Source organism: Podarcis gaigeae (genome assembly GCF_964106915.1).
Source record: "Podarcis gaigeae genome assembly, chromosome: Z".
NCBI classification, from domain to species: domain Eukaryota; kingdom Metazoa; phylum Chordata; class Lepidosauria; order Squamata; family Lacertidae; genus Podarcis; species Podarcis gaigeae.
This window is the reverse complement of record NC_139691.1, coordinates 39,709,370-39,732,712: the sequence shown is the minus strand read 5'-3', so window position 1 is coordinate 39,732,712 and position 23,343 is coordinate 39,709,370. Positions and strand designations below refer to the sequence as shown.

Below are 23,343 nucleotides of genomic sequence, written 5' to 3'. Positions count from 1 at the left end.
AGCATAATGGCATGTGACTGCACTTTCAATGAGGACTGTCACTATGTGACTGCATTTCCAAAGAGGCTGGTGCCTCCCACTTTGCAGTCCTGAGGTTTTTTTTTATGAAGTTAAAATGGGGGATGACTCACCAGCCCAGCTCAAATATTGCTACGGCGGATCTCCCTGTTCCACCAAACAGTATTTAAAGATTTCCTAATTGCATTGCAAATAAACCTTCATCATCCTGCATGGTAACGGCTCTGAGAAGCAGGGCTTGGGGGATATGTGTGTGTGTGTGTGCGCGCGCGCAAGATTCCAGGTATGGCATTAGGCAAACAAATCAGTTACCTGACAATTTCAGCCCTAATTTTAAAGGCAAGTTTATAGCTCTTACGACTGAAGTGATACTTTTCCTGGTAAATAATCTGAGTTTTTTTGATACAGAGAGTTTCGGGAGGACAGGAGGAGGTTGAAAGAACACATAAACACTTTATTTTTATTGCACATCAGTGCCTTGGATCAGGGCTTCTTCCTTTTTCTTTTACACACAGTAATGGTATTCAGATGGAATGGCAAGCTAATGAGTTGCCATGAGAACAAACAGCCACAGATTCATGGGTCCCATCCCTTCCCCTTTTGCCCAGGATGAAGGTGGCAGAAGCTTGCAGTTTGCTGTTTTGTCTGGGAAACTGTGATTGTGCAAACTAATGCTGGGCTTGAAGTTCTCAGAGGAGCATTTCAGCCAAACCTGGGGTAGGGTGGGAACTGACAAAACTCAGTATCCCCATTTTCTTTCCTCACTTTCTTTGCCGCCACCCACATTTCTGATGATGGGTGGTGGTAGCAGGGCTCTTTCATGCCATTGCTCTCTAAAGTTTCCTCTGAAGGATGCCACAATCATGACATATTGCCTCAAGGAACAGTGTGGTGAGCCACTCAACTGTGCGTTGAGGCATGTCCTCAGACTTTGAACTGCCCCTGCCATCCAAGCTGGTCATTGGATCTCCCTGGACAGGAGGAACAGAAAGTTCTATAAGAGGGCTTCCTGTTCTAGTTAAAGCTTACCTGAGCAACAAGCTCTTCTGGAGTTCAGGCACATTCCTGTCTCCTTTGGTTTTCTTTCAGCCCTGGCTTCGTCCTGTCCCCAGGCTTCTTCTTTGGCTCTCCTTACTATAAGCTTTATCCCATGGCACCTGGTACTTGGCTCATTACAACCTCCAGGTTCATAGGGAGTATGCCACAGAAGACCAGCTGTTGGGGAGCAACAGTAGTAGAAGGTTATGACCATGCCCTGCTTTTGGGCTTTTCCAGATACATATCTTTAAGCCAATGTAGAAGACACACTGCTGGACTTTCATTTGATCAAATAGAGCCCTTCTTTTGTTCTTACATGGAAGCAAGTCAGGCATTGCCCTCAGGAGCAGAGCTTGGTAAAGAAAGTCTCATGTTGCTAGGAAAATGCTGTCAGTGTCCTTTACAATGGCTAACCTGGAATATCCATCCTTTGTCAGTAATGGCCAGCGAGTGGATGCAGGTGGTCACAGCATTTACTGAGGAGGAGAGGGTATGTGCAAGGTGCATGGCCTAATGTGGAGCATGGTGCTTTGTCCTGCTTCCCGCTGAAAAATGTCAGCAGGTGCTCTTTCTAGTACAAAAGGAAGTGAAGGCCTATTAGAGCAGACTAGAGGTCCTCACTCAGTGTCACAGAAAGAGTTCATTCAGGTGGTCTTAGAAGTCAAAGTGGTAGCAACAATAAGTCCTGCCCAAGGCTCAGGTGTCCAAGATCAGTAACAAGGGTCCCAGGATTGCATGAAGGTAATGAAGATATTCCAGTGAGTTACCCCACCAAACTGCCAAGCTTTTAAGCAGAGGCAGAGACTCCCTGGCACGCTAGAAGTTATTGATCTGAAGGTGGGTACCTTCCTGCAGAATAAGTTTCCTATTTTCACTTGATGTGGTGCGTTTCCCTAAGAGACATCCATGAGGCTTCCTCCTGCTCTGAACCCTCTGTCCCAACAGGTGTTTCCCCTGAGCCCTCTTCACTCTCTGGTGGGGAAACAACCTCCATGATCTCTAAAAGCCCCTGCTGCTTTATGGGTGGAAAAGAGGCAGCCTTGAGAATTGCCATCTTGCCAGTAGATCTGGGTGCATCTGGAGGTAGAGAGGAGCTCTGCTTCATTTTCTCATTCCCTCTTTACTCCCCTTCAGAATCCTCTTCTTCAAGTGCCTCCCACTTCTGGTCTGTATCAGAGTATGGAGAGGGGATTATGACACTCTTGCCCCCATCCCTAGTTCTAGGCTGCGGGAACTATCTTTCCTTTTCTTGTCAAGGAGTGGCAGGTCTCCAAGGAGTGTCTGGTGAAGGCAGTGGAGCCAGAGGGTGATCCAGGGGAAGGGAGTAGCGAGGCAGGAGCCAGGGCTGGAGGAAGGGCAGGATGTGCTAGGAGTGGAGGGGCAGTAGAATCCCCTCCATCCCCTTCCCCCTGTCCCCCAGGAGCAGGAGGGACTTGAAGAGGAAGTGACAGGTTTTGTGTACATGCCCTATCAGACGAGGGTATTTAAGTTGGGTGGGTGGGGAGTGGTCACACCACTTCTCCAACAGTCCATCTTAGAACAGAAGCCTGGGGAGAGGATGCAAGATAACTTAATCAGTGTGTGTGTGTGTGTGTGTGTGTGTGTGTGTGTGTGTGTTCAGTGCACCTTAGGAACTACTGTAGATCCATGTTTTGTCAATAACGAATTAAACTACTGACCATTTGTCCTTCTTGGGCTGGGTGTACTCAGGACACTTCTGGGGGTGGGTGAGAACCATCCTATTCAGGCTTTCAGAGCTTTCTTGTCCAGACATATGCAATTACCAGAGTGCCATTTTTGACTGAAGCTTACTATTGGGTATCCTCTTTCTGGTAGACAGTCTCTCTTGGTGGGTAATATGTGAAAACAACCCTTAGAATACTATTCCACTGACAATAGTACTAATTGATAGAAAATACGTTGATGATCCCTCTGACAATGAGCCTATTTCCCCATTTGCTGATAAATTGGTAAAAGTGCTGTTGAAGGCAGGTCCTGCTGGCAGTCTTCTCAGAGGCTTCATATTGGCCACTGTAGGAGCATGATGCTGGACTAGATGGTTCTTTGGTCCAAGGACTCACCTTAGGCTCTGATACACTGAGTCCAACATTTATTTCACAGGGCACACCAGTTCCTTGCTTTTTGCTTTTTTTTTAGTCATTGACCCTTTGAGTTCCCCTGAAACAGATTTCTGCAAGACTCAAAAGCATTTCACTGAAGGCACCCCAGGCAATGAGTTTTGCCACTGCCCCAGCTGCATTTTCCAGGAAGAGAATAAAAAAAGACAATTTAGTTGGCCTGCCCTTTGTTTTTTGAACTGGAAGATATCAAAGACCCTTAGAGTCAAAGGATGTAATAAACCCAAAGGCAGAGGCTTTGAGATGTGGAGTCCTAAAAGTGAAGAGGAACCCTTACTGTAGTTGTCACTGTGTAGGATGCCTGCCGCTTCAAAGCGATGATTTAATTAATCAAGAAATGTGAAAATTGGGAGTTGAAAGTTGAGCAGCAACAGCATGAGGCTGGATGCTATTAAGGCCTTCATTAAAAGTCAAGGGTATTTCTGATTGTCCTTAGCAGCTAACAGACGTTCATTGCCTAGCGATGCCAGATTTTTTAGACACCAGATCTGTTCACAGCACACCTATGCTATTAGGATAAGCATCTCATTTCCCCCCACAGTTTTCTAGTTAGAGGCTTTAGCAGATAAATCTGCTTAAAATTCTCTCAGCGTGAAATATCTCTGGTGAGAAAAATAAGGAAAATGGGCTCAGCCTTGTAGATTAAATAAACCCAAATGCCCTGGAAATGGAACATTTCATGAGGGACAATACTATCAGTGGCTACAAGCCACGATGGCTATGTTCCGTCTTCACTGTTGGAGGCAGTTTGACTCTGAATACCAGTTACTGGGATTCACAATGGGGTAAAATTTTGTTTGGCTGAGGTCCTGGTTATAGGCATCTCATGGCCATCTGGTAGGCCACAGTGAGAACAGAATGGTGGGCTAGAGAGGCATTTGGCATGATCTAGCAGGGCTTTTTATGGCCTTAAATTTGTGTTTAGAGTTGGACCTCAGTGTTTGGGCTGAATGATGGGGGTGTAGAGTATACAGGGCTGAGGCCATTTATGGCTTTAAAGGTCAGCACCAGCACTTTGAATTGTGCTCGGAAACATACTGGGAGCCAATTTAGAGCTTTTAAGACCAGTGTTATATGGTCCCGTCAGTCACTCCCAGTCACCAGTCTAGCTGCCACATTCTGGGTTAGTTGTAGTTTCTGAGTCACCTTCGGAGATAGCCCCACGTAGAGCGCATTGCAGTAGTCCAAGCGGGAGATAACCAGAACATGTACCATTCTAGCAAGACTGTGCACAGGCAGGTAGGGTCTCAGCCGGCGTACCAAATAGAGATGATAGACAGCCGCCCTGGACACACAATTAACCTGTGCCTCCATGGATTCCCAGGCTGCACACCTAGTCCTTCAGGTGCCCGTTACTCTATTCGGGACTAGGGAATCCTCCACCCTCTGTCCCCTGAAAGTAGTAATTTGGTCAGGATTCAGCCTCAATCTGTTAACCCCGTCCATCCTCCAACTGCTTCCAGACATTCACATAGGACATTATATGTGGATTGTATGCACACTTTGCCCCAGTATATGTATTGTTGTATACACTGTGTAGCTGAAGAACTGCATTGCAAAATGTGAACCAGCACCAAATGGTCTAAAGTGGTACAGTCCAAATGCCCATTTGCCACTGAGAACTAACCAATGACCCTTTCCATTGTGTCTCTCTGCTTCAGTGTAAATTAAAAACTCATCAGTGCAAGATTGTACTACTTTTCAAATAAACTCTGTTCTCTCAACCTTCCATAATCCCTCCACTTGTCTCCATTTTGAGCTGCTAGATAAATAGAATAAAATGCAAAACAACACCAGGTTTTAATGCCCCCACAAATGATAAACAGATGAACTTCTGAGTTTTGTGTATATCTTGATCGAGTGACTCTTTGGAACTGTTTTAAATGATTTCTATTTATTATTTTTGCTTTTTCAGCCAGATTGCCTTTCCTTTGTCTTGGCTACTGCACTTCCTTTTGTCCCACTGTTGGCTTCTCCTTTTCTATACTCCTGTCTGTTCCTGGTTTCCCTGATGCCAGCATCTACCAGCTTTCTTTGCCCACTTCCTTTTGCTTTAAGCTTCCCATTGCTTCTCATTCATTCTCTTGTGCATCTTGCATATGCAAGATGCATCTTACATCTGGCACACTCGCAACTCTTCTCATTATTGCTCCTGCTAGGGCAGAAGACCTCCCAGCTCCACCTTTTCTGTCCTGCTATTTCAGGATCTGTGAACTTTTCCTTTCAACCTATTCATGGGGCACATCTGCCGCAATTGCTCAAGTGAAGAGCCTGCTGGTACCTTGCCCTGTGTGTGTGTGTACACCAAAGAGAAAAGCAGTGTGTTGGCCTGTCCCAGCTTGTTCGCTATTAATGGGGGGTGCGGGTGGGAAATGGGCACTCTCTTATCTGAGCTTGTGCAGATCTTTATTTTATAAACAACATTTCCTCAAAGGAGTAATAAAAGAGGACAGGCACAGAAGAAGGATTACCATCCTTGGCATAGAAGGAACCTTTGCCAGGAAGAAGTTTATCAGGGCAATGCACATGCAAAGCCCATGGCATAGCGTTAATTTGCCTCCCCTACCAAATTAGCTGTGCTCAATTTTGTTTTCTTTCCAATTTTACATCCCTGATTACACATTCATAAAATCGTCCCATCTTCCATGCATAAATACAAATGCTTTGAAAATATAATTGTGTGTGTTTATCAAGCACCTAATTTGTTTTACTTGCCAGTGACTAATTATATAGGAAATATAAATGAATTGCTGGCCATATAGTCTGTTTTAAATACCAAAGGAAGGTGGTGGGGGGGGACAGGAGGAGGAAAATGTTGGAGGCTCAAAAGGCAATGTTACATTCCAGGATGACATCGATTTCAGTCTGTGTGCATCTTATATAACAATGCTCCACACCTCTTGTTTGTCTCACCATCTGTTTGGCCGCCTGCCTTCTCCTCTCGGAGCATTTAGCTGGTGCAGGTGGGGGATGGTATCATCTGAAACCTAAAGAGGGGAGGTGGTAGACTGTATTTGGGGAGCCTACAAGCTTTCAACTGGGTTTAGACCTCCCTTGTCCTTTAGGATCTGCATTTGAGGAGTGGCATTGCTTTTCCCCACTTCAGGAGACCACATCAATTCATATTCTCCTCTCATACCTATTTTCATGACTAGCAACCACTAGACTTTGCAGTAGAGAAAGGAGCAAACTCTGCCATTTCTTTATATTGGTTCTTGCAAGGTGATGAGAAATAACACACCAACCAAGGGTCCTTCCCTGTTGTAGCCCAGTATTTTAAAACCTACATAATTATTGGCATTCTAAATGAAGTCATACCTTCAGTCATTCTCTAACTTGCATGTAAAAAGATAAGTAAATAAAGAGAGGGAAAGGAAAGAGGCATCAGTGACCTAATCAGTTTGATATATATACCAGTGCTACAAGCTAAATATTGTAAAGTTTATCCTGACCCACCCCACCTAAGGAAGGAACATATATGATAGTTAAGACTTGACAAAAGAAGCACTTACATTTATGTACCATAGACATGAGTAAATAAATGTGACTTCAACTGATGCCAGTGGGAGGGGCAGGTGAATTTCCCTGCAAAAGGGGTGCTACTGAGGCATCTAATCATAAGCCTGCATTTTTATCAAAGCTTATATTTCGATCAGGGCCTGTATCTTAAAAAGAGCTTAAAGATTTTCAAATGTTTCATGCCAGGCAGAAGACCAGTTGCCTAAAGAACCTTCGCAAGATGTTTATTCTCCTGGACAAGGCCCCCCCCCCGATTTATAGCAGAAAACAATTCTCAAAGTCATAAAAAGGGAATTACAGGCTGAGAGCCAAGGTTACACTGACCCTACATATTACAGAAGATAAAAAAGCAGAGATAAACATAATTAAGAGTGGGTAAATAGTAAAATAAAACCATGTGCCTCCCATTAAACTTGAGCCATATTTTCCTAAGGTTAAAAGGCCAAGAGCATCTGGCTGGCAGAAAGGAAGAGAGTATTTTGGGAAGTCTTTTTCTAAAGTTGTTTCTTTCTTAAACTGAGATCCTTTTAAGATTTCTTTTCCTTTTAAAAGGTTATTTATGTTATGTATTAAATATATTGGCTTAAATGTAATTATGCAAAGGATTTAGAAACTAAGAAATGTTAAATCCTTATGCTAGATTCTTATTTCATATAGTTGGAAGATATCACAGGGGCCATCAGCCACCAGCCAAGCCCCCTTGTCAGGCAGGAAAACACCATCAGAGCACACATATGTTGTCAGGCCTTTGTTTAAAGACCTCCAAAAGGAGATCTTTCAATGATGATGTGAACTCAAGATCCTTGACATCTGTTTAAGATAAAAATTTAAGATTAACTATCTGCTTTGGAAGGCAATAGGGCAAGGAGGGCAAGAGGTGAGCTGGTAATTAAGGTTCCTTGTTGAGACAAGTGTAAGATATATTACTACTTATTTGTCATTTATAGATAGAAGAATATATAGCTTTTTGTTTCCCATAAAAGGGCAAAAGGAAATGGGTGTATCTTTTGTGATTGGTTCTAGCAAACAGCCAATAGGAATTTCAACCAGGCTGATTGGACAGAGGCAGCCACAGGAGGAGCAAGGGGGCTGGATTAAGGAAATATAAGTGCTGGCCAGAATGGCAGGAGGCCAGGCCAGAGCTTGGTAACCATATACCACTGTGCCTCTCATTTATTTGTCTGACAAATAAATTACTATTTTAATTTCTCTATTGCTGCGTTGAATATTTCATTCCAGCTAAGCGTTAACCACAAGCAGGGTGCTACACTACCACAGAGAATGACCTACCTCATGTCACTCATTCACTGGCCACAGAAACACCAAACAGTGCCTCCCTTGCCAATGTCAGGAGCATGGGGGAGGCAGTCCTTTAAATACCTGGGCCTCAAGCTGTCTAATAAGACATTCCCATGTCTAATGACAAGAGAAAAACAATAAAAAGTTGTGTTGGTTGTTCATTTATATGTACTGTATCTGGGTGCTCCCGACTAATCTATATTCAAAGTTAAGCAAATGGCTTGGTAGCTTAAAGAGGTTCTTGTGTCCACTGCTTCTACCACAGTTTTACTTTGCTGTATTGTGTTTATGGTTGCAGCAAAGGAAATAAGTGCAGATAGCCCAAACGTTCCTGCTATTTTGCTTTTATGCACTTTGCAGTTCATTTTGGAGACCGTCTATTTTCTGAAAGAGATATGTGTGTTCTCTGCTTCATCCAAGTTGGGTGACTGTCCTAGTGCAGTCCATTCAAAGTAATAGAATGTGGTTTAATAGCCCCCATTAATTAATTGTTTGGGAAACATAGCTTTTTGGGCTTTTTGAAAAGCCGGGACTTAAAAGCTGCTTTTTTATTTTTTTAAAAATGTAATTAACATTTCTTGCAGAAATGTGTAATTTTGAAGCCCTCATGAGAGTTGTAGGGATCTTTTATTGGGCTAATTTGCATGTTCATAACCAGACCTTGATTTCTCCAAACTGCATTACTATTGGACACTTGCAGAAGAGTGTGTAAACAGATTTCCCTGAGAAACACTAGCCTTTTTGGGGTATTAATGGGAGGGAGATACGATAGCTGTCTTCATATAAAACACCACACGAAGGCAGAAGATGGAGTTAACTTGCTCTCTGGAAACTGTGGGCGGAAATCACAGGGAAGCAAATTGCAGCTAAACGTCAGAGAACTTCCCAATGGTAGCATTTGTTCAATAGTGGAACAGACTGCCCTGGAGGAAGCTGATGGGACCCTCATTCACTGGAGGCATTTAAACAGAGGCCAGAGGATCACCTGTCAGGGATGCTCTAGGTGCAAGTTTCCTGTGCTGAGTAGATGATTGGAAGCTGACCTCCAACATCAGTTCCAGTTCTATGATTCTGTAAACCTGTGATCCTTGGTAGATGTTGATGCATTTGAGGCTCTTCTCGGTATACCCCCCTCCATGAGTGTGCTCACTACCCAGTGGTGTAGCGTGGGGGGTGGGGGTGCAGGGGGGGCCGGCCGCACCGGGCGCAACATCTGGGGGTTAGGGTTAGGGGGCGCAAATCCACGGGTTAGGGGGCGTGAATCCACGGGTTAGGGGGCGCAAATTACTTGCCTTGCCCCGGGTGCTGACGACCCACGCTACGCCACTGTCACTACCACCTCTTCCTTGCCAGTGCTGCTGATGCCCACTTGCTTGCTTCTCTCAATGGTCTCAAACTCTACTATCTCAGAAAATGAAAAACAAACTCATCAAGTGCTTGAAGCAATTCCCTTATGGGCAATGGTTACAACATTTGGGGCTTTCTTTAGTTTAAAGAAAAGGCAAGCGGCATATACTATTATGCATGGCATGAAGAAAGTGTACAGGGAAACATTTTCCTCTGCCATAGCATTAGAATTCTTACGTCTGTACTTTATTATGACGCATATTACGTGTTACCAGGCTCACCTGGCTTCTCTAAGAACAAGTGAAAAAACGAGAGCTGGTAATGAAGGAAGAAAAGAGGGAGCTGAAAACCATTACGAAAGTTTCTCTCAACTTTCTTCAAGCTATAACCAAAAGATTTATGTGACCTTTTCCCTTGTCAGTCTTCCCATTTCAGATCCTTATATTATTATATTGTCTAGTAGTTATTTTTGCTTATACTTATCATCAGCCAAGCCATCTTTTCTTTGAAACACACACACACAGAGAGACTTTGACTCAAGGGAGACAGTTGAGTTGTTATTATCTGTTTCAGTCAGAGTACATAGTACAGTACATCTGTTACAAAGGGTGAGAAAGGTGATGTAGAAAGAATAAGCTTGAAATGAATGGACTGATAATGGGGGATGTAAGATAACAAGATGCCACAATGCCAACACTGAAGAAATCAAATGTTCTCCCACATAATGGAAGTGCAGACTCCATTCATCAAATGTGCGCCATCTAAAGAAGCCTGAAGTACAATTTCCTTGGATGCATAAAAAACCATTTTCTCAATGAATGTGTCAGCTGTTGATAGAAATATGAGTGAGTGATATTGATTTGAGAGGCACTGACTTAATTTGAATCAAAATTGCACAGTTCACTGCTGCAGGCTACATTAGTGCAGCAGGGCCTATTATTATAGATTCCCCTATGTATAAATAAAATATACTTCTCGATTTAGTCCCAAATGCTGAAGGTTTGTTGACATCTGGTAGTTTTCAGATCTCAAATTTAAGTGGCAAATCTGTGCATATCCTTGAGCCCCTGTGTTTTTTTGTACTTAAAAGTAGCTGGTGTGTGTGTGCATTAGCAGCTGTAAGCCCACTCTATAACAGGAATAGGGAACCTATAGTTCTCCAAATGCCAAACTGAAACACAGCTACACTTCAAAATCCACACTTCTCCAAATGTCATTCTTCCAAATAATGGGAACAAAATTTTGTATATTAGAAGTAAGCGTGCATAAAAACACATGCACTAATGAAATTAACATGCCAAAAATTCATTATATTCTGGGGAAAACCCGTGTGAGATAAGGGAAACAGCATAAAAAATGTCACGAGTATCAAAAATGTACACTAAAATGCTGGCAAATTCTCACGATGGCTTTTTTTTAAAATTAAAACAATGCAGAATGATGCAGAAATGTGGAGAACTGGAAACTGGAAAAATGAGAAGCTGAGCGAAAGTGAAATGGATAAATTAACCCATCCCTACCATAAGCCCCTCCTCCACAATCTGCCTGGTTTAAATATGCTATTGCTGTCTTCTCCTTTTTTAGATAGTGCCCTTTCAATAAACTACGTCAAAGTTTGGATCCCAGCTAAAGATATATACACATTTGAATGATTCTGCAGTACAAGTCAAAGTGCAAGCGGATAAAGAGGTACTGCTCCAGCGGGAAGTTAAACAGTGTTTCAATGCGCTGCTCTGGTTTTGCCAGAAGCAGCTTAGTCATGCTGGCCACATGACCCGGAAAAACTGTCTGCGGATAAACACCAGCTCCTTTGACCTATAGAGTGAGATGAGCGCACAACCCCAGAGTCGTTTGTGACTGGACTTAACGGTCAGGGGTCCCTTTACCTTTACCTTTTACAGTGCAATTGTAATGACCATCCATTTAATAATAATTTAATAATTTAATAATTTAATAATTTAATAATTTAATAATTTAATAATTTAATAATTTAATAATTTAATAATTTAATAATTTAATAATTTAATAATTTAATAATAATAATAATAATAATAATAATAATAATAATAATAATAATAATAATTTTTTATTTATACCCCGCCCTCAGGGACGCAGGGGGCGCTGTGGGTAAAAGCCGATCGAAAGGTCGGCGGTTCGAATCCCTGCGGCGGGGTGCGCTCCTGTCGTTCGGTCCCAGCGCCTGCCAACCTAGCAGTTCGAAAGCACCCTCGGGTGCAAGTAGATAAATAGGGACCGCTTTCTAGCGGGAAGGTAAACGGTGTTTCCGTGTGCGGCTCTGGCTCGCCAGAGCAGCGATGTCACGCTGGCCACGTGACCCGGAAGTGTCTCCGGACAGCGCTGGCCCCTGGCCTCTTGAGTGAGATGGGCGCACAACCCCAGAGTCTGTCAAGACTGGCCCGTACGGGCAGGGGTACCTTTACCTTTACCTTTTTACCTCCCCAGCCAAGGCCGGGCTCAGAGCGCCTTACAAGCAATAATAAAAACAAGATGAATGGTTATAACTTAAAAACAAAAATAAAATACATTAAAATAATGGAACATTAAAATATTAAAATATTTTCCCCTCATCGCAGGAGGAGAAGGAAAAGAAAGGGGGAAAAAAGAGAGAGAGAGGGAGGGAATCAAATTGGCTCCAAGCCAAAGGCCAGGCGGAACAACTCTGTCTTACAGGCCCTGCGGAAAGAAATCAGATCCTGCAGGGCCCTGGTCTCATGAGGCAGAGCGTTCCACCAGGCCGGAGCCAGAGTTGAAAAGGCCCTGGCTCTGGTTGAAGCCAATCTAACTTCTTTAGGGCCTGGGACCACTAGGGTGTTGTTATTTATGGACCTTGAGGCTCTCCGTGGGGCATACCAGGAGAGGCGGTCCCGTAGGTACGAGGGTCCTAGGCCGTGAAGGGCTTTAAAGGTCAAAAGCAGCACCTTAAATCTGACCCTGTACTCCACCGGGAGCCAGTGCAGCTTGAAAAGCACTGGGTGAATATGCTCCCATGGCAGAGACCCCGTGAGGAGCCTCGCTGCAGCATTCTGTACCCGCTGGAGTTTCTGGGACAGCTTCAAGGGCAGCCCCGCATAGAGCAAATTACAGTAGTCAAGCCTGGAGATGACCGTCGCATGGATCACTGTGGCCAGGTCGGGGCGGGAAAGGTAAGGGACCAATTGCTTGATGCGGCGAAGGTGGAAAAATGTCGCCTTGGCTGTTGCTGTAACTTGCGCCTCCATGGAAAGGGAGGCATCAAGGATTAAACCCAAACTCTTAACGGAAGGCAATGGCACTAATTGGGCCCCCGCAAGAGAAGGGAGTTGGTCCCTCATCCCCATGCCATCCCGACCTAGCCATAGGACCTCTGTCTTCGAAGGATTTAGTTTCAATCGGCTCCCACGAAACCATCCAGCCACAGCTTCCAAGCATCTGGTCAGTTTGTTCGGGGCCGAGTCAGTGTGGCCATCCATCAGCAGATAGAGCTGAGTGTCATCAGCATATTGGTGACAGCCCAGCCCAAAGCTCCGGATAATCTGGGCAAGGGGGCGCATAAAGATGTTAAAAAGCATCGGGGAGAGAATTGCGCCCTGCGGCACTCCACACACAAAGGAGTGGCGCGACGACATTTCCCTCCCTAGTGCCACCCTCTGTCCCCGACCAGAGATAAAAGAGCACAACCAGTTACGGGCTATGCCCTGTATCCCCACGTCTGCAAGGCGGTGGTCCAGAAGATCATGATCGGCCATGTCAAAGGCTGCTGACAAATCTAAAAGGATCAGCAGTCCTGACCCGCCTCGATCCAGTTGTCTACGGAGATCATCTGTTAGGGCAACCAGAGCCGTCTCCGTCCCAAAACCAGGACGGAAACCAGACTGAAATGGATCTAATGCCGATGTTTCCTCCAGAAACCTACCAAGCTGTTCAGCAACTGCTCTCTCACTTACCTTACCCAGGTATGGAAGATTGGAAACTGGGCGGTAATTGGATAGGTCTAAGGGATCTAATGAAGTTTTTTTTTAAGAGTGGACATACCACTGCTTCCTTCAATTCCCCTGGGAATGTCCCCGTGTCAAGGGACAAATTGATAATTTCAACCAGGGGGGTCCGCACAACATCTGGACACTCCCTAATCAGCCAAGACGGGCACGGATCAAGGAGGCAGGTGGTGGGCCTACCAACTTGGAGGAATCTATCCACATCAGTAGGGAGTATCCGATCGAAATGGTCCAACACTGGACCTGAAGTCAGTCGAGGGGCCTCCAGTTCAGCCACTGTATCTAAATTGGCAGGGAGGTCACGGCGGAGCAACAGGACTTTCTTCGCAAAAAAACTCGCGAATTTAGAGAAGGAAAAGATAGATTGGGCTGCAAGGAAGTGTTTGGAGTTTCTTAGCTGTGCACAACCTTGACAATTACTGTGCCTATAAGGGGGTGCTCCAGTCATGATGCCTTATTGAATAATGACACTCTATATTTGGTTTCTGACAGGTGTGTGTGTGTGTGTGTTTGTGTGTGCGCGCGCATGAAGGTGGGAGAGGAGTCTGCAACATAATGAAAACAATATTTTATGGGAGTCTTTGCTTTTCTCCTCCAGCCTGAAGCTTGTCTTTAGCAGAGTCTTTGGCAAAACAGATGGATGCCCAGAACTGGTGCCAAAGCATTTATTATGTAGCGAGAAACAAGCTCTCCTGCTGACTGCTCTCTTCTGCCGAGAAATGTTGACCGTACGTGCTGAACACCGGGTGACAGGAACAGACTATTTCATGGCTGGGAAGGAAATATCAATCTGGACTTGAGTGGAACAAAGTGGGAAGGCAGTGATTGGAAAAGCTCAGTGGCTGGAAGAGTTGAAAGGGACAGACAGATGGAAATAATACTAATAATCAGAATACAAGAAACCAGAAAGGCAAAAGAAATGAGTGCCCATTCTACATTCTGCTAAATATCCAGGCTTCCACCCAATGCATGCAAGCAGGGGCTCTTACTTGGAAGTGATCCATATTCATTCAAGTAATTGGTAAAGGTTCAGCAACAGACTGATGACCCAGGAGTTGTGATTCAGGAGTAGGGCAAGAAGTTCAGAACTGGATGAACCCTCTTGTTCAGTGGATGCTGCCCCCTGCTTCCTGGAGGAAGGCCTTTGCCATCCTCTGCTGGGAAGGTCCAAAGGCAGGTCATTGGAGAGAACCGTTATCCATTCTTCCCCCTCCAAAACAATTAAAGCCTCCCTCTCTTCCAACTCAGGTTTCCACAGTTCAGCCACCACCTTCTTCCTCCTCCTCTGCTAGAACTTGCTAACTCAAGCTTGATCCTGACAGTACTGCGGGGCTCATGGCAACCTGTAAGTGTGACATACTACAAGACTACTCAGACAATTATAGGAAGCAAGGAAGAGGAAATGACATGGGTAAGTATAGGGATGTTGTTAAGTGCCTCCTCCATTTTTTTTTCAGTGCAGTTGCAGGATTTGTGCCTCTTGAAGCTATAAGAGATCTTCCCCCCAAAACCAAACATGCAGGAAACCACAAACAAAACCTTTTGGAATTTATTTCCAATGATGATGATGATGATGATGATGTTATTATTATTTATATGCCACCCATCTGTGTTGCCCCAGCTACTCTGAGCGGCTCTCAACAAAATATTAAAAACACAATTAAAAAAGCAACCATTAAAAACTTCCCTGTACAGGGCTGCCTTCAGATGTCTTCTAAAAGTCATATAGTCATTTATCTCTTTGACCTCTGCTCAGAGGGCGTTCCACAGAGTGGTTCCCTGTAACTTCACTTCTCACAGTGGGAGAAGACTAGAAGGCCCTTGGAGCTGGAAATGATGGGCATGAAGATGCTACTGCAGGACGAAGATGCTGGGAATGAGCAAATTTTAGCTTCTTGCTTCTCCAGTCTTAAATTCAGTTCTCCACATTTCTGCAGAAATTGCATCATATTATTATTATTATTATTATTATTATTATTATTATTATTATTATTATTTTAAAAGTCACAAAAATCCACCAGCATCTTAGTGCAAATATGTCCTAATATTTATTTAGTTAGTTTTGACTAGGATATTAGGAAATTAACTGCCAGATGCAGGAGAGGCTATTAGTGTTTGTTTTGAACATTCAGATCACTGATGATGCCCATCTTCCAATTTCCTGAATGCTATTGGAACAAGCATAGCCTAGTGCAACAGGCTTATCCTTCCTTTTTGGAAAGTTCACCTGTAGCTGCATAGAGGAAATCCATTCATTTCAACCTTAAAGACAATTAATGTTAGCTTAAAACCAATGTACCTTAGCCCTTTGGCTGAATCAAAAAAGGCCAGAATATGAGTCCTGGAGATATTGTCTGTTGAAAGTGAATGAGATGACTCCTAAAGACCCCATCCTATTACAGTTCAGATCCTGTAGATTCTACAGTTCAGAAATAGGCTTTGTGTGTGTGTAAATTCTCTGTCTTCAAATGGATAAACCAAATGTTGCTTGAATCATAAAAATAAACCAGCAGAATTTGTACTGGATATATTATTAGCATCCACCACATTGCTAGCAAACAACTTGTAAAGCATATGGTGAGAAATGTCTTGTGCGGAAAACATTTTCGAAAGGATCAACTCATCACATGCCAAGTTTTTCCCCTGCCTTTCTTTTTGTCACCAGACCACCTTTGATTTTAAAATGGAAGATTAGGTTAGTTAACAACTAAGAAGACACAGAATAAATGCACATTTTACTAAGCAGATCTGGTTTTATGCATTGTTGAATATAGGGCACAAAAAACTCATGGGTGAAACCTACCAGAGGGCAAAGTCTGGCCCATATAGATAGTGGGGTCTAGGTGTATTCTAGGTGGGGGCCATTTTATCATTATTTTATTTATTAATTAGACTCATCAAAATGTAAGGGATCCTAGGGATCATCTATCCCTACCCCCTGCAATGCAGGAATCTTTTGCCAAATGTGGGGCTCAAATCCATGACCTTGAGATTAAGAGTCCAATACCCTACTGACTGAGCTATCCTGTCCTTCATCCAAAGATCACAGGGTGGATATCCTGTTAGCCACATGTGCCCCCTCCCCCAGGCCTCTCTACCCTCCCCTTGAGACTCTCCTCGGGGCACTTACACTTGCCTCATGGCCACACCCTTCACTGGTCTTCCTCAAGTGTTTTTACTTGCCTGGAAGTTGTCCTTGAATTGTGATAAACCTCTGGGTTTTGTGTAGTTGGAACATAACCTACTATATGAAGGTGTCCCAGCCATTGTGCCATGCCCAGTTTCTTCTGGGCCTACCAACATTTTCCCTGGTCCTGCTAACTGGCCACAAGAAGGTTGTCAATAAGGAAATGCAGGCTTTAAGCTGGGAGTCGGTCTCACAAACCCAGTCATATTCCATGCACCCTTTCAAAAACTGTACTTGCGTGGAATTTGCTGTCGGGCCCCCAACTGAAGATCCTGATAAAATCTATTTTTGTTTAAGCTTGAAATTGTATGTTCAATGCCTTTAGAACTTTTGGAAGCCGGATGAGGGACGTAGTGGTGGCTGGTATCCATTGGACATCGGGGAGACTAGCAGTAGGTGGAGCCAGAGCCAGTGATAGATGGAGCCAACTCATTCTAGGTTTGTCCCCATCCTTCTCCCTGCTGAGTTCTACAGGGGCAATACTGGCACTAACGGCATGAGAGGTGACGTTTTTGAGGGTTCTTCAGTTGTCGTGCTGCCTCTAGAGATCCGTCAATAACCATCTATCCTCTGGTTCCATCAGGTACTGAAGATGTACCTCTTCACTCAGGCCTTGGGGTCTTCTTGGAGTTGCTGATGATTTACGTTCCGAGACAGCTTCATCATTGTGACTCAACCCCACATTGCAGGAACAGGGGAGTTAATATTATTATTGTGGTCTTTTCTGCAGAATTAAAGTCTTTCAGGTCAAGGATGGGGAGCTCAGCTCAGTCCTGCCCCTTCCTCTGTTCTCCTCTGAAGCAGGACCTTTGACACACTTATGGCAGTGGGAATGCTACACCAGCAGAGGATCATCTCCCCTCAACTCCACCCCTCCATCTGATGCAACAAGGGTTTGGATTGCTCTGTTTGTGTGACTGCAGCTAATTAAAGAGTGCCCAAGGGAAAAAAAGACCTTTCTAGAAACCTCCATTCTATCTATGCTAGCTATCCTGTTTCAGGTGGCCAGGTTTCCTCCCTTGTTCTCTAGCGAGAGACAGTGCCATGCCACCTACCCACTTGCACAGCTATTTTCATCCCCATCTTTCATCAAGATCATTAAAGTTAGAAAAAGTTGCCCAGGGATTAAAAAACAAAAATGTTTTCAGATCATCTCCTGCTCCTAAAAGTCTTGCAGTGGCCGTTACTCTAGAAAGATTCAGCTCCCCCCTCCATCTCCTTCGTTTCCATAGCAGCTTGACTCTTATTTCTTCAGCGTTTGCTTCAGATTGCCCCCACTTCCCACTCTTCCAATCTGCCTCCAGCCCCCTAAAGTGAGATGATATTATATAGTCTTATTAACCTTTTCTTAGATTCGGCACTCTTTTTGCCCACCCACTCCAAATCCCATGTAGCTTCTTTGTGAGAAAATCCCACCTACGTCCTAACGAGATGCATCATCGCATGCTGGAATGTCAAGGCAACATGGGAGAAATAACTTAAATTGCACAAGGAAAATCCAGTTCTTTCTGGATCCTCCTTGACTGTAATAAAACATTCAACCTGGGGGGAAGAAGGAGGAGAAAAACAGAGAAATCTTGTGATCAGTGGCCACCTACCACTTCCCACTCATGATATGAGGGTGTAGGCAATACTTCATACAATGCATGGTTAAATTGTGGAATTTCCAACTGTAAATAAATAGCGGTTTGCTTTAATAGGTTTATCAATGGCTTCTTGGTGTGGTAGATTAATGGAACTTCCATGCAACAGAACAGGATGCCAGATGATTGTGACAGACAAAAGTAGCTGTCTGTCCCAACAGTGGTTGTCCCTCTTTGTTGAGCAATGGAAACAAGGACAAGGAACATCAAGGGGAAGGGCTCAAAGGACTAGCCCCAGAAGCACAGCTATCACACAAACTAGGGTTGCCATATTTGGAAGAGCAAAAAGGAGGACACATTTGCCGACTTCTACTTTTAACTATGGGACGCGGGTGGCGCTGTGGGTTAAACCACAGAGCCTAGGACTTGCTGATCAGAAAGTTGGCGGTTCGAATCCCCGCGACGGGTTGCGCTCCCGTTGCTCGGTCCCTGCTCCTGCCAACCTAGCAGCTTGAAAGCACATCAAAGTGCAAGTAGATTAATAGGTACCACTCCGGCAGGAAGGTAAACGGCGTTTCCGTGCGCTGCTCTGGTTCGCCAGAAGCGGCTTAGTCATGCTGGCCACATGACCCCGAAGCTGTACGCCGGCTCCCTTGGTCAATAAAGCGAGAGGAGCGCCGCAACCCCAGAGTCGGTCATGACTGGACCTAATGGTCAGGGGTCCCTTTACCTTTACCTTACCTTACATTTAGCTATGGATTGCTCCCCTTTTGGGAACAGGCATGCATAGCCACAATGTAGTGAGGAGCAGTTTGAAAGCCCTCTTTTAACAGCCCTGTGTTGCTCTTTGCAGAGTCTGCCTGCTTGCCTGCCTCTCCTCTCCCCTGTGTCCCACCTCAAAAGCAGCCCTGCATTTTGGCCCTGCATTGCTTTGAGTGGGCAGGCCTGCCTTGGGGCAATCTGGAGTTGTCTCAGCCCAATTTGGCCAAAGCTCAAATCTGTCTGAATCTTCCCAATTTGATGAGGGATCTGGGCTTTGCTCAAATCTACTAGACACATATCTAAGCTGTCAAAAGCCAGTGTGAAAATGTATGTTTAGCATCTGAGAAAAAAAGAAAGTGCCATACACACATCTATGGGGGAGGGAATTCCATAATTTGCTGCATGTCACAGCGAATGCCCTCTCCCAGGCTGCCACCCCCAAGCGTCTAAGTGTGGCAGAGCTACCAAGAGAGCCATCTCTGCCTATCTTAATACCCAAGGTGGATGGAGGCAGCAACATGAGTGCATTGAATTGCACCAACTGGGCCTGGATTGCAGCCCAACTGTAAGAATGGCATATGCTAAAAGCTGGAAAGAAGAGTGCATCACTGCACAAAAATGACTAGAAAAATTATGTGGCTCTGCCTGGAAGTCTAAAGTGACTGATCATAACAATTTTGGGAAGAAGTCACAACATGATCCAACTTTTTAAGGTTTGTGGGCTAGGGAAGACTTTTTTAAAAAAGCAATCGTGTCTTCCTTTTGGAAAAACTTTATGAAATATTTGTGTTTAAGGCAGTTTTTGATCTCTGTATTTATGAGTCTTTTAAAACTCTCTTTGAACTGTTTAGGAAGATCAATAACAAATTAGAAAAACCCAGGGTTTCTTTTGTATGTAGTGTTTTGCTTTCTGTCCTTAATAAGATCCTCGTATTTTTAAAACTTGTGGAGGTCATCTGTAAGGACAGGCTTCTGCTTTTCATCAAGCAGCTGCTATCCTTTTTTCTTTAGGGTTGTTCTGAAATGGCCTCTTTAAATTTCCCACAGTATTTTTGGGCATGGAAATGAGGGAGGGGCGGGAGAGAGAGGAGAAATTCTGCAACAGTTTCTCCAAGGCAGAGATGGGTGAATCTGTCTTTTTAAATTTTTTTTTAAAAAGATAACTTCATATTGCTTTTATATTTCATACAGCAATAGGACAGGAAAAATAGCAGTAACAAAGGATACAGGGGAAAGCAATACTTCTGTAGTGTGTTCCAAGTTACAGTCAGGATAATTATGTACCAATGGAGAATGGCATCCATGTATAAGAGGAGCAGCATATTGTACAAAAGAATTAGGGACAAAATTCGGATGTGTGCTGAGTCCTCCTGTCTCTTAATCGCCGAGCCAATTTATCCATGAGAGCAAGTTGCCAGGTTTGTTCATGCCAGTCCTTTGTCACATCTGCTTCTAAGGATCTCCAAAATTCAACTATAGTCAATTTTGCTGCTGTCAAAAGAAATAGGAGGTGCTCCTGGTCTCTGTGGGAAATTGCAGTCAAACATAACTATGTATGATTGCCAGTTAGTGCATGAAGGGGTTAAGACAATAGAGCTGGAGTCCTAGACTCAGCTAGGCCATGCCCTGTCTTTTCCAATGAGAGGAAGTGAAGCCTTCTCTTCCTGTTCTCACTCCCTCTACACCATTTAACTGACCAAGGAATACATGCCTAAAGCAAGTTCCAAGCTTAGAACATGTGTTTGAAGCTGTCTTCCTGTATTTTCTGCCCAAGAGCATTCTGTCGGTGTTCTCCTTGCTACTGCTTGGATAAATGCATGAACCTGACCTTTGGAACATTTTGTAAGTAAAATATTTAAAAAGTGTGTGGTCTTTTCATTGCAAGAAGGGTAGAAAGAGGGGAGCACTTTGCAAAGAGACTAAATGGGACAAAAGCTTTAACAGCCTACATTCCTAAGGCTTCACTGTGCTGCTTGACTTTGTGAGGTTAAACTCTGCTACTGAGGACTCTCTCCTGTGGGAGAGTCTGCTTAGCCCTGCATTTTGAATCCAGGCACGCAGCCAATTATTTTGTTATTCACCCCACACACGTGGGTCACAGGGATTCATATTTTTCCTCCCACGGTCTACTCCTACTCTTGTTCCTGATCTTTATTCCCCCATTGTTCATAATGTAGATATTCACTCACCCCTTCTTTCCTGGTAGGGAAAGGCGATGCAATTTTGTGTTTCACCTCAGGTGCAAAAATGTCTTGGGCCAGCCCTGCTGCTACCTCAGTTCATGTCTGCACAGCCCACAAACCTGATATATACCTTACTTTGCTGTGTCATTTCATCTGCTTTTTGACTCAGAGGAACGGTGGCTGCATTCACAGTTGGCTCTGCCTGCCACTGGTTGCCAGCTATTAATATGTTTGTCATAAGTATTTGAAACCTGTGAAAATGCCAGGTTTCACAGTGACTCAGAGCAAAGATGCAATTGGACTTAGCAATGAGAGCGATCACCTTGAATATCCTCTGGCACCAAAGCACCTGTCTTCTTCAGCCCAAGTAAGTCGTGTCCATTTCCATTAGGTTCACCAGATTCACAGGAGCTGTTTCATATTGAATCAGACCATTGGTCCATCTTGCTCAGTATTGTCTACCTTGAATGGCAATGGCTCTCCAGGCTTTTGGGTAGGGCTCTCTCGTAGTTGCCTTATGCTGAGTCAGACAAGTGGTCTATTTAACTCAGTATTGTCTACACTGACTGGAGTGATTTCATTTCTAGTCTACCTGGAGGTGCTGGGGATTGAACCTGTGACCTTCTGCATGCAAGGCAGATGTTCTACCACTGAGCCACAGGGCTTCCCCTCACTCTTCCTTCAAAAGTGTCCTGTTGGTGTCTGCTCTGCCGGTAGTTTTCCATGAGAGACCTCTTTTGTTATGATCCCATTACCCTTTCACATGCTTCTATGGTACTTACCTGCATTTTATACATAATGTAATTAGTTCATAGAATTTTTTTTAACAGCTATTTCCCCATCTAGAACTGGTGAAAAACATCCCCGACTACCACTGCATTCTGAAGATCCTGGCGCAATAAGATTCTAAAGCCATGTGAACATTCGCCTGTTGGTGAGTAACGGTTGTGAAGCGCTACAGATTTTATCAATGCAAAGGGCATTTTCAAAGCTGAAGTGGTATTCAACGAGACCTTTCCTCCCACAGCATCTGATGTTGTTTGCCCTTAATTGCATCTCTTATGCACGCCAGCCTCTTATTTATGACAACAGGATGATAATCAACATAAAAAGCCATTGAGCTAATAGTAAGTGTGCTGAATATAACCCAAGGCAGGGAAGGAGACAAGTGGATCAAGAAGCAGCTCCTGCTCCTATGACATCTGGCAAATGCAAGAGATTAATTCTCCATGTCTTTAGGCTCTCGAAGAGTGCTATAGATGAAGAAATGGCTGGTGCTTATTGATAAGACATCTGCTAACTTTTGTTTCCTGGGGAGTATGCTGAAATGAATGAAGCGAAGAAGCTGTCTCAGCTGCAATTACCTGGATGATTTTTGGTTTGGTTTATTTAAGTGGAGAGGAGAACAGGAATGATTTCAGCCTAGCAAGGTGCTTCTGCAATCCTAACTCCACAATACTTACAGAGCTGGTAAACCGTTCATCTGATATACCAGTAGGAAACTCATTCATCCAAGTACCTATCCTTCTATAGCATCTCAGGTTAGGTTCAATCTCCAGCAACTTCACACATGTCTTGGGAGAGACTCCTGCCTAAAATCCTGCACAGCCACTGCCAATCAGTGTGTACATACTGAGCTAGATGGGTCAATAGTCTCAGTATAGGGCAGCTCACTGTGTTTCTAAACAAAAAAAATTCCTTCCAGTAGCACCTTAAAGACCAACTAAGTCAGTTCTTGGTATGAGCTTTCGTGTGCATGCACACTTCTTCAGATACACTGAAACAGAAGTTTCCAGACCCTTCTATATAGTGAGAAGGTGGGGAGGGGTATTACTCAGAAGGCTGGTGGGAATGGGTGATTGGCAGATAGCTGTGATGAGCCTGTTGACGACTCTTAACGACTGCAATAGGTCTTACAGGAAGAAGCAAGGGGTGAAAAGGTGAAAAATGGCTTTGTCATGTATAATGAGATAAGAATCCAAGGTCTTTGTTCAGGCCAGGTTTCTCCATGGTTTTAAGTTTGGTGATAAGTTGTAATTCAGCAGCTTCTCTTTCCAGTCTATTTCTGAAATTCCTTTGTAGTAAAACAGCTACTTTGAGATCTTGTATAGAATGTCCTGGGAGATTGAAGTGTTCTCCTACTGGTTTCTCTGTCTTGTGATTCCTGATGTCCGATTTATGTCCGTTTATTCTTTGGCGTAAGGTCTGGCCTGTTACCTTACGCCAGAGTCGTCAACAGGCTCATCACAGCTATCTGCCAATCACCCATTCCCA

General features: G+C 44.1%; 1 long non-coding RNA gene across 2 annotated transcripts in view; it reads left to right on the top strand.

The window, feature by feature from the left end:
• The first annotated feature begins 9,368 nt into the window (after positions 1-9,368).
• LOC310837055 overlaps positions 9,369-23,343 on the top strand; it is a 32,267-nt gene continuing 18,292 nt past the window's right edge. The window contains exons 1-3 of one of the 2 annotated variants that reach the window (XR_014560385.1): positions 9,369-9,907; positions 13,953-14,765; positions 21,916-22,003. This is a non-coding gene — a long non-coding RNA (uncharacterized lncRNA). Of the gene's footprint in view, positions 9,908-13,952; positions 14,766-21,915; positions 22,721-23,343 lie in introns of those variants that run through there. The other variant, XR_014560386.1, reaches the window with a different exon arrangement.